Here is a 12,206-nt window from a genome sequence, read left to right as displayed (position 1 = left end):
AGAAGGGAAAATAATTTCTAACCATTAAGATGGGCTCCATCAGCTCTCCATACTTACACCTCTTAGGTATAATGAGTGCAAACATTCTGCTGTGTGGCTGGCACTGTGCTGAATACTTTAAATTATTAAGTCACTTATCTCCATAACAACCCTGTGAGGTAGGTACTATGATTATCCCTCTCTATTCCTCTATTTTCCAAATGAGAAAACTGAGGAATAGAGAGTTTAAGTGACTTGCCCCAAATCACCCAGTTGGATTGGAATTGAGGTAGCCTGGCTCCAGGGCCCTGCATTTCATGACGATGTTATTTTACCTCTTAAGGGGAGAAATAAAGCAGAACATATGTCAGACAGCTGGGCTGTGAATCTTGAGGACTCATTTCCTTAAGAAAGTCCAAAGAGTTCATGTGTTTTCTTGGTGAAATAAAGGCTGAAGAATTGCCCAGAGATCCTTTTGGCTCTTCAGTGAATTAAAATGTAACCCTCTACTCATATACAGCGAAGTTTCTCCTTATTCTAATGTGAGATTTAGGAATTTGGGAAGACATCTGGAATTTATTTATGCCATTTGGGTTTTGAAATTCAATATTAACTTCTTATAATGAAAGAGAAGAAGTCAGAGTGGGCCAGATTAGCGAAATCTGACACACAGGACATAGACTGGCAAACTTAGCTTTACTCTCTGGCTGAAATATTGCTCCAAATACCCTGGACCATTCCTCTCCAAAAGAAAAAACACATTTTTGAAATCATTTTGACCTTCTGTATATATGTCAATGGAACAGGCTGTATTTCAGGGTTTTCTTTCTCTTCCAGATAACTTTGTAAATGCTCAGGTGACTCACTTGCCCATGCTAAGATTAAATATGGCACCAAGATAATTAGAAAAGTATCAGGTTGACTGTGTCAGTTTTTCATTCTGATCCTGGGGAGGCAGCATGGGTTTCGGAGTCAGGCAGCCAAGACTGGTTTTGCCAGTTGTGTAATTTCTGGATAATCTCCCCAAACCAGTTTCTAAACCTAGAGGATATCTCAAGCAGAAGGTGTGAGGTGGAAAGCAAGGATAAAATCAGGGGATATTTCAGATGGTTCATTATGACCAAAGTGGAAATTACTTGTGAGGCCAGTTAGGTGATGGAACCTAAGAGGTAAGATCATAAGAAGTCTTGTGTCCCAAGCCAGGTGTTTGGACTCTTTCCTGAAAACAATAGGGAACTACCAAAGGGTTGTTTTAATTGTAATCTTTTAAAACACTGAACAGAATTGTGTTTTTTAAATTATGAATGTAATAACTTATTGTAGAAAAAAATAGATAAAGAAGAAGGGAAACACTTTGAACTAAACTTCGAGAGTTTTGTTAACCTCTTGGGAATGTTTTCCTTTCTTATAGATGGATGTTTTAATAAAATGTAATCAGATTGTAACCACTTTTTTATAATTTTCTTTTCTATTACAATTTTATAAATACCTATGTAAGTCAATGTAGATTTGTTCACATTGTCATTTTAATAGCTGTATTGATGTGCCATAATTTCTTTAATATTGTTCTATTCTCGGGTGTTTCCACATGTTGGGATAATAAAGATCCCTGTAATGAACATCTAAACTAAATTCTATTTATTTATTTATTTTTGTGGGTTTTTAATTTTGGCCGTGCCATGTGGCTTGCGGGATCTTACTTCCCCGACCAGGAATTGAACCTGAGCCGTTGGCAATGAAAGCATAGAGTCCTAACCATTGGACTGCCAGGGAATTCCCTGTAACTAAATTATAGCACATGTTCATAATAATTTCCTTAGTATAAACTTTAAGACATGGAAGGATGTGCTTATTTTAAAGAGTGTCACATATATTGCCAAGGTACTCCTCAGTAAAATTGTTTATTGATACCTTAACCAGCAGAATTTGAGGCTACTCATTTCATTCTAGAGCCTAAGCAGGACATGGCAAGTTAATTTCTGATAGATTAGAAACAATGTTCCAAGAAAGCAACAAAGATGGTGAAATTAGAGTAATTACGAGGAATAGGGATTTCAAATGTGGAAAATTGCCAACTTTAAAGAGGGAACTGGTAGCATCTTCAGATATTTGAGAGACCACCGTGTGGAAGGAGGCTTGACCCTGTTCTGGGTAATTCTCAAGGACAGATCTAAGATCAATTAGTAGAAGTCCCAGGAAGAGAGTCTGCCTTAATAGGAGGAAGTTTTTTTTTTTTTTTTTTTTTATAAATTTCATGCTAAAATATGCAAATGGCTGATGTAGTATCTTGGTAAGATGTCTCAGGGATAATTCCAGTTGTTGTCTGTGTCCTTTCAAGGAAAAAAAAAACAATTCCACAATGCAACATTTTATCTTTTTCAACATCCATGATGTCCTCTGTGCTAGTTAATACTTACACATTTTAAAAATAAATTGAGTTGATAGAAATTGACCAGAGTCCTACCAGGCTGAGTTTAAATGCAAATGTTAAGTGTGTGAATAACTTTTAGATACAGTCAATACTCATTATTTGTGAATTCTGTATTTGCAAATTTGCCTACTTGCTGAAATTTATTTGCAACCCCCAAATCAATACTCACAGTACTTTCCTGGTCATTTGCGGATATGCACAGAACTGCAAAAATATGAGTCACCTGACATGCGTGTTCCCAGCTGAGGTCCACCAAGGCTATGGTTTACTTTCTTCTTTCAGCTTTCGTACTATAAACAAGTATCCGTTTCACAGTCTATGTACTGTCATGTTTTTTGCACTTTTTGGTTTTTGTTGGTGATTTTGCTGTTTAAATTGGCCCCCAAGAGGAGAAGTGCTGTCTATTGTTCCTAAGTGCACAAGAAGGCTGTGATGTGCCTTATGGAGAAAATATGTGTGTTAGATAAGCATCATTCAGGCATGAGTTACATTTCCGTTGCCTGCATTCAATGCTAATGAATCAACAATATGTATTAAAGTGTATTTAAACAGAAACACATGTAACACAAGGGTATGTGTAGGTCAACTGCTGAAAATGCTGTGACCAGAAACTTCCAGGAACCTAACTTTGTATTTCCCCTAGGAGAAATGAATTTGCTAATTCAGCCTTTGGAATGACCTTAAATAGGACATAGCTGCTGTGAACAGCAAGAATTGACTATATGTGTTCTTAAAACACTGATGGAGTCCTTTTGCTCACAGAACCCAACTCTCAAATGCCTAGTCATCCACCCCAATCCCAAAGCCCTGATTATTCAGAGGATAGCTGGCTGTCCAAGTGGAGTGCTTGAAGCTTTTCAGTGAGCCAGACCATGCTATTACACCTGCCAGACCTTGATGGAGGAGGCCAAACCCAGCCGAGTCAGGGGTCGGGGACAGCCCAAGTCTAGTGACATTGCCTTTTTCTGTGATGAGTTATTTAAATATAGTCTGTCCTCTAATAGTTAGGGCCTATGTTTTCTCCTATTTAATCTCCCTTAACATAGAGCACAGTTTCAAGTGACATGAAAATCTGGATGGGGAGTAGCAGTGAACCTTAACGAGCCTTAAAAATAACTGTTGTGAAAAGACCAAAACTCTAATTTGAAAAGATACATGTACCCCAATGTTCATTGCAGCACTATTTACAATAGCCAAGACATGAAAGCAACCTAACTGTCCATCAACAGATGCATGGATAAAGAAGATGTGGTATATATATATATATATATATATATATATATATATATACCACAGCCATAAAAAAGAATGAAATAAAGCCATTTGCAGCAACATGGATGGAACTAGAGATTATCATACTAAGTGAGGTAAGTCCGACAGAGAAAGACAAATATCATATGATATCACTTATATCTGGAAACTAAAAAACTGATACAAATGAACTTATTTACAAAACAGAAACAGACTCACAGACACAGAAAACAATTTTATGGTTGCCAAAGAGGAAAGGGGGCATGTCTCCTTCCTGACTGTCCTCTGTGGTTTGTCTGTGAGAACTGCTGATAGCAATATGTCTTCAGGAAATGCCAAAATTGGCACCGTGCGCCCCGTTTAAAGCAACTGCTGTAATGCCAGATGGTCAGTTCAAAGATATCAGCCTATCTGACTACAAAGGAAAATATGTTGTGTTCTTCCTTTACCCTCTTGACTCCACCTTTGTGTGTCCCATGGAGATCACTGCTTTCAGTGATAGGTCAGAAGAATTTAAGAAACTCAACTGCCAAGTGATTGGTGCTTCTGTAGATTCTTACTTCTGTCACATGGCATGGATCAACACACCCAAGAAACAAGGAGGACTGGGACCCATGAACATTCCCTTGATATCAGACCCCAAGCGCATCATTGCTCAGGACTATGGGGTCTTAAAGGCCAATGAAGGCATCTCATTCATGCCTTTTTATTATTGATGATAAGAGGTATCCTTCAACAGATTACCATAAATGACCTTCCTGTTGGCAGTTCTATGGATGAGACACTGAGACTAGTTCAGGCCTTCTAGTTTACTGACAAACATGGGGAAGTATGCCCAGCTGGCTGCAAGCCTGGCAGTGATACCATCAAGCCTGATGTCCAGAAGAGGAAAGAATATTTCTCTAAGCAGAAGTGAGCGCTGGACCATTTTAGGGCCAGGCTGCAGTAGGTGGCCATGTGAACAAAACTATTGTCTTTTGTACTGTTGTCATGCTTAAAACACAGACCTTACACTCAGCCCAGATGTGGTGCGGGACAGGACAGGCCTTTCTTGCAGGGGTTGGGGAGGCCAGCCTTTCTTCCTCTGGAGGGAATGGTCTGAGCTGTATTATGGGGCAGGCAAACTGATGTGTATAGTTGTAGGGTATCACTTTTGGTCTTTTGTAGCTTTATTAAACTTGAGCTGAGACCTTGTTGATTCTTCATTTTAGGGGGGCATTAGCCTTTGAGTGTAAGAGGAATTTACTCTTTGCTTTCCCTCTTTAGGGGAAAATGAGGTGTGAGAGCTGCCTCAGAATCAGGAAATTATATTGAGGGGAAATGCAAGGAGATACAGGGAATGGACCTGAAGCAAGGTGTTTCATTTCACCATATCTGGAGAAGAGCAAGACCTACTATAGTACTGGCCAAGGCACTGCAATTTATGCATAGGCTGGGTTGCAGGTTAAGAGCCCACTGAGATTACTGACATTTACTTTTATACTGCTGGGAGGGCTGTATGAAAACCTGAAGCTTGGCCTCTTCTGATAAATGCCTGGTACTGGTTCTGTAAAAGATCAGAGATATAGGCTTCAGTAGCTTTGGAACTAAAAGCGGGAGGGGGAGACAAACACAAGCGCTGGTGTTCATAGGGTAGGGCTTTCTCTGTCAAAAGCACAGTGCTGAGCACCTCGTGGCTTCCCTGGGTTTCTATCCTTGATTTAAGGGTAGTTCTTTCTTGTCCTCATATCATTGTCCTGAGGGAGGGTTGTCAGTGGGGCAAAGGTGGATTCCTCCTGGGCTCTTGAGGCTAGGGCAGATTCAGGACTGAGAATCCTTCTGTATATCATGTGGTGCCCTTCTAGACACCTTCCAGACACGGCTACCCCAGCCTACCTAGCCCTCCAGTATTCAGACAAGCAAGAACTATGAGCGACAGTATAGGATTCCAGGGGCCTTTAATAATAGCTTATTATATGCCAGGCACTATTTCGTATTTATTCAGTCTCCATAATAACCCTCTGAGGCAGGTACCGTTATTTAGGGGATAGTTGCTGCTTAAGCCCTGTAACAAGTAGTAGCATCTTGAAGCACTGCAGAGAAATGGTAACAGGTAATAATCCCATATTCCAAGGCAGGTGGCAAGTCTGGATCTGCTTTGGTCTTTTGACCAAACTTCTTTGAACCTTGTTATCTTCATTTAAGATCTCTACTATAATTCTTTGTCAAAAATGATCATCTTGTACCCAATAAAAGTCTTGTCTAGCCAGAAAAAAAAGAGGAAAGTGGGGGATGGATAATTAGGAGTTTGGGGTTAACATATACACACTACTATATATAAAATAGATAAATAAGAAGAACCTACTGTATAGCACAGGGAACTATATTCAATATCTTGTGATAACCTATGTTAGAAAAGAATCTGAAAAAAAAATATGTATAACTGCTATACACCAGAAACTAACACAACATTGTAAATCAGCTATACTTCAGTTAATAAAAATAACTGTTGACACTTACTGAGCATTAAGAAGACTGAAAAATGTATGAAGGACTTTGGTGAAAGCTGTTGTGCCAATCTCCCACCCAGCAGATTTCTCTGCAGACTAGTAACTAAAGGGTTAATATCTGGCAGAGCACGGGGCTTCCATCCCCCAGTTCCAACCTCCAGATTGCTGAGCTCCGGGGCACCTAATCTCAGTTAATCTCCAGCACTGCTCTCTACATTGCCCTTCTTATCCACATTTCTTTGATGAGAAAAATAAGCTTTAGAGAAGGTGTGAGACGCGTCTAACACACACAGCTAGAAAGTGGCAGAACTGGGGTTTGAGTGTAACAGCTTTCAAGCAGCCAGTCCATGTCTGCAAACTGACAGCTGAATTTGATCCACTGCTTTGTTTGGGGTTTTATAGGTGATCTGAATTAGTTGCTATTATTTAAACATTGGGAAGTAAATTGAGGGTGTCCGAGAAACTGGTACCAGAGCATGGAAGCTCTGGTTTTCAGGTCTTCACTCAGCCCATTGCATTCATTTGCATTTCCTGCCTGGCTCTGGAGGCATTGATTTATGATCATGCTGACCTCTGTAGTCAGCCCCTTACTTTGAATATAATGCTGTCATGTATATTATTTCATCTCATCCTCATGCTTTTATGAGTATTCTGCAGCCGAAGGAATTTGCCCAAGATCAGATGTCTAAGTGAGCTGAGATGCAATCTTATTTCTCCAGCCTCTTCTACACCGTCTTCTTGAATTATGCACAGACCCACTACCCACGAAAAGCAAGGTCTGGTTAGGATGTTCCTAATGCAATGGACTCTGGAGATTGCTCTGATAAAAGCGAGGATCCAGCGGTGCAGAGCAGGGGTGGGGTGAGGCAACAATGTCTCTATGGAAAATTGTTCTTTAAGTGTGAAGTTCAAGTGAGCCCTTCATGTTCTGCCATTCCTGCTTTGAGGCCGTAGTTTAAATTTGTGTTCTAGGGCATTGGAAACAATTCTCTAAGAGTCAAGCACATTTTTTTCCCCAAGCAGCTTGCTTCTCATCACCATCTCCTTGCTTCCTAAGGTCAACATCCTGGTAGTGGGGCCCCCTTCTTCAGTAGGTGTTCTCTGCTGGGAGAGCTCCTGGAATTCGCTCACTGTCAGGATGACATTTCCACATCAAAGGCCACAGGAATTAGGCCATTCCATGGGAGCCCATTGGACAGGGCACAAACAACCTACAGATGCCTGTCTCATCCAAACAGCACACAGCACAGCCAAAATGGCACGCACAGTCTCCCGACAGCCATGGCCTTGAGTGTCATGGAATTCTTCTGAGGAAGTCCCCCAGCTGGTCTCCCCACTTCCAGTCCCTCTTCCGAACCGTGGCCAGCTGAATCCTTCTAAAACTCTGTTTCCTTCTTGTCTCCCTCACTCAAAAGCCTTTGATGCGTTCCCAGTTCCTTGAAAATAAAGTCAAAATTACCTCTCTTGTATTCTGTGTCCTTCATGGCTTGAACTTTCTCCAACCCTTACCTAGCTTTCATCTTACTGTTTTCCTTCCGGAACATTCTTCTCTGATCAAACAGGGATACTTGGCCTTCACCAAGGACTCCATCTGCAAATCTTCCTTTCTGTTCTCCACTGGGTGTGTGGGTCTGTATCCTTTCAAGACCCAGTCCAACTTCTCTCTTTTGATGTTTAAGACTTCTTATTCTCATTTTCCCTAGTTGGAAAGTGCATTGTGATGACGATTAAGTTCACTTAACTAGCTGACCACAAAAACTGCTGTGGAGGAGGAGGAGATGGTGGTGCTTCTTCATGGAGATCCACGAATATTGGGATGTCCCTTGACTGACGCTTTAGACTCACACAAAACATTGGCTTCCAGCTTCCAAGTGTTGAAATGAATACAAGGCTTATCAACTCAGTATATAATATATTTCTTTTTTGTTACCTTCTAAGTTTCATTCATTCACTGATTCAAACACAGTTTGGATAAACAGTAGTCTCAATCTATGCTTCAACTCATATCTTATCCACACACTTGCCACATTTTCTACTTCTTTTTCTTTCTTGGTAAATGGGACTAATACCATTCTGAAGGGGTAACTGGGAGGACTGAATGAGATAATGTTCATCCATTATGGTGTCTGGCATGTGTAAGGCACATGCCAGACACAAAATTGGCACTTAGCAAATGCCCCAGCTTTCCTTCTGATGAATCTTGTAATCAATCTGGGACATCACAGACAGGAATCTTGTCCAAATTACCACACGTTCCCTGGACTGATTTTGGTCTGAGATACAAGCTCTACCTGAAGTGTTTGTATTTCATAGGTGTATTGCATGGCTTCTCTTGAATTTTTATTAGACTAATTTTTGAAGAAAATCTGAAAATAAGAGCCAAAAGAAAATGTTCAGCCTATCCTTCCTTTTATGGGCATGTTGGCAATTTTTCTGTTCCAACTAAACAGCCTCTGTTATGTTCTTACCCAACTTGATTCTCAAAGAGTCTAAAACTTGTTCTGGAATGAACTTGCTGGCCAGTTTCTTTTTAAAATATAATATTAAAATATGTTTTAAAAAGGCAACACAAAATATCTCTGGCTCTTTCATGTGGACATTGCATCAGCAATTTCCAGGCCTTTTGATTGGAAGGAAAAATAATGTTTTGCTCACTCCCCCATCTGAGTATAAGGGATAACTGATAATAATATCTACGGGTGGCAGCCCAAATGGAAATCATCTCCTTGACACAGATGATGCAGCTATTTGGAACTCATACTTTTTTATTAAATTTCATTCTCTTCTAAGCTAATATCCCAGAAATCAAACAGCCCTCTGGACCCTATATACCTGGACATACTAGGAGGAAAATATTGCTTGCAAATGGATACTGATCAGTTTTCAGGGGTAATCAAGGGACGTGGAGATTCAGTTTGAGCAAAAGAAGATGGTCAAATGAGCTGGCACAAGTTGGATGATTTGGCAGGCAGAAGTCAGCAAGGATGATAAGTCCAGGGAAGGTGGAAGGCATGGGCAGATGGCAGAGAGGAACGATGTTGAGAATGACCATTGCTGTCCAAACCCCGCTGCACTTGCGCATGGAGCGTTTTCAGGTTAGTGTCTGCTGTGGGCAACCTCAATTCTGGCTGCCCCTCCTCTATCTTCCTGGGCATCTGTGTCAATGATGACAGACCTCATGCCCACCTCTCTCTGAAATGCTTTGTACCTTGCTCAAGCCCTTCTGTAGCCTCTGATACATTTTCACTTTTTCATTCATTTCATCCAGAGGTCCTGGAGCCAGGACACCACCTTTCACGGCATAGTTTTTGTCATTTTGCAGATTTCGAAGGAAGCACGCAACTCTCCAAGGATTGAATTTGTGCTTTATCTGGAGGCACGGGAGCAGGGTAAAAAGACTGTGGGCTTTGGGGTCATAGAGACTCAAGTTCGAATCTTGGTTTTGTCACTTATTGACTCTGGACAAACCACGGGGCCTCTCTGAATCTAATTTCCTCATCTGAAAAGTTTCCTCATCTGTAAAGTGGGAGGCAGCCACTTTACAGGATTTTGTGAGGATTAAGAGTGGCCATCAAGTGACATATTTGACACACAGCAGAAAATGGAACAAATGGCAGTTAAAATGAAAGGAGTGGTGAGACATAAAGCAGAGGGCATAATTGGTCAAGAGCCTGTGATGTATCTGAAATCGTCAAGATGAAATCTATTTGATCAGTGCAAACACTTTTTCACTATTTCCCCAAATTTAATTTGGAAGTGTACAAGACATGGTAGACTCAGCTTTGGTTCAAATATGCTTAGGTCTCCCATATTCTAGAAATAACTTGTTTTGCTTTTGCTAACTCCTCACGCTGTCTTCCTCACTCTTCCCTTCTGGGTTCCACCATATTTGCTGAAGGATTAAGCTACGCCTGCTGTAGACTCTTCCTAGCCACTCACTCCTTCCTTTCAAGCCTGATTTCTGTTCCCACCGCTCTCCTGAAAAGTCTCTCTAGAGTTTAGAACATTATCGATGTGCTCACACCAGTGTGTACACATCCAGCCTTGTCAACTCTGCAGCTTTCCACACCATTGGCTAGTAACTTTCTCTAGAACAGCAGTTCTCAACCTTGGCTGTATATTAGAATCACCTGGGGGGCTTTAAAAATTATTTACGCCTGGATCCCAGCATCAGGGATTCTGAAGTAATGGTCTGGGGTGCAAACTGGGCTTTAGGTTTTTTCAAAGCTCCCTTGTTGATGATTAAGGTGCAGCTAGGGTTGAGAACCACAGCTAAGACTCTCTTTCTCTTTTATTTATATAATATTGCAAAGCTCTGTTTCACATCTTCTGAATTTCTTTTGGGGTCTTCCTCAAATCCTGTTCTTAGAGTGTGTTTTTCTGTAATAAAGGAGGCAAGTGTTGCATTAAGGCAATTTATAGTTAGAGTTTTTGCTATAGTGTTGCTAAAGGGAATCTGCCACTTGTGGTTAATCAGAAAGCTTACCAAATGCAGGTTCAAGGTATGGCTGGATACGATGGGGAAAGAATGAGGAAAGGAAGGAAGGAAAGAAAATCTTATGCTTTATGATCCAAACAATAACTCTGTGTATCTAATGCTTTCTCTTCTATTGTATTTCAACAGAAGTACCAGGAATATTAATCTTAGCTATGACTGATTGAGCACCATGGTATATCCTCATAACAACCTCAATGAGATGGATATTATTATCCTCATTTTTTACATCAAAGAAATGGAGGTGGGCAGAGTTAGTTCCACAAGGACACAAGCCTAGAAAAATGACAAAACTGTGATTTTTAACTCGGGTCAAATCCTCTCTGTATAGAATCCTAAGTAATTGATGCCAAATCTTGGAGAATTGCTTCCAAAGTCCTACTTGAGGGAGATATTCAAATACCTGAAATCATACTCACATCTCCCATTAGTTTTCCCATCTCCAGGGGAGGACCTTGCAATCCTTGTTTGTGTGCTTTGGTTTTATTACTTCTCATCCTCTGGTCACACAAGCTACCTCTACTTCAGCTTGACAATGGCCCTATTGGCATGTGGTGTCCAGAGTCTAGTATAACAGTGATAGCCTTAGGCATATTTTGGGATAATGGCTGAGTCAGTAACAATACAGAAAATCTGTGATGATGGTTACATTTCTATGTTCAGGAGAAAGTGTTGAAAATAAAGGACTAGGTTTTCACGGAGAGGGAGTAGTCTGAGGTGGAGATACAGGTTTCTCTGCAGGCTTCAGAGGGAAGGTGACAGTGACAGAAAAGAGGGAATAGTACAATGTAAGGGAAGATGAGGAAACTGAGTATCTGTAGGGGAAAGTAGAAAAAAATTCAGAGGAACATTTCCTTCCTCCTTCCTTCTCCCCTCCCTTCCTTCTTCCCTTTATCTGATATTTTTCTCCCATGAACTTCACAGCTGTTGCTTGAACCCACATTCAGTAAACTTTTTTTTTCATACATAACCACTCTCCATATTTGATAAAAATCTCAAACCATTATTTTTGATTCCCACAAATATAATACATACAATTTTTTTTCTGAAATACTAAGCTCAGCAAATTAAGTATCTTGAGACTAATATAAACACATACAACTGCTGTTCTACTGACTTCCAGAAAAAAACAAAAACAAAAACTTCTTATCAAGATGCTCTGGGTTTCCTTTTATTTGTGTTAGGGATTCAGAATTATAATAATCTGCCAGTAATAATTTATACATTCCAGTTGATTGTCTACAAATAAAATATTGCTGGCTCTGCTTTGTGAGTTCTGGATTTGACACGACACTGACAATACTGTGGATTTCCTTTAGCAACCTCCTAGCAATGCCTTCAACTACAAATTGCCTTCATTATAAGATCTGCATTCTTTACTACACAAAACAATATTCTAAATAGGATTTGAGTGAGCTTTTAATACAATACAGCACTGGATAGCCAGTGAGAGATTAATGAACTGTTGAAAAGAAAGCTGAGATATGGAGAAAACAGGTGCCTGGGTCAGGGCAAGAGGAAAGGAATTCATTTCTTATCCTCCTGTACTTTACCCCAGCAC

The 12,206-nt window shown here is 40.4% G+C and overlaps 1 protein-coding gene and 1 pseudogene across 1 annotated transcript in view; one reads left to right on the top strand and one right to left on the bottom strand.

Moving 5' to 3' along the window:
• C1QTNF7 (C1q and TNF related 7) overlaps positions 1 to 12,206 on the bottom strand; it is a 147,147-nt gene that overhangs the window by 117,553 nt on the left and 17,388 nt on the right. The gene's annotated exons all lie outside the window — the stretch shown is intronic.
• LOC111171432 (peroxiredoxin-1 pseudogene) lies at positions 3,688 to 4,580 on the top strand (annotated as a pseudogene).

This window comes from Delphinapterus leucas, chromosome 5 (genome assembly GCF_059928025.1).
Source record: "Delphinapterus leucas isolate spDelLeu-1000000601 "Yukka" chromosome 5, BTC_Dleu_Yukka2, whole genome shotgun sequence".
Taxonomy (NCBI): domain Eukaryota; kingdom Metazoa; phylum Chordata; class Mammalia; order Artiodactyla; family Monodontidae; genus Delphinapterus; species Delphinapterus leucas.
This window is presented reverse-complemented; position numbering and strand designations above follow the sequence as displayed.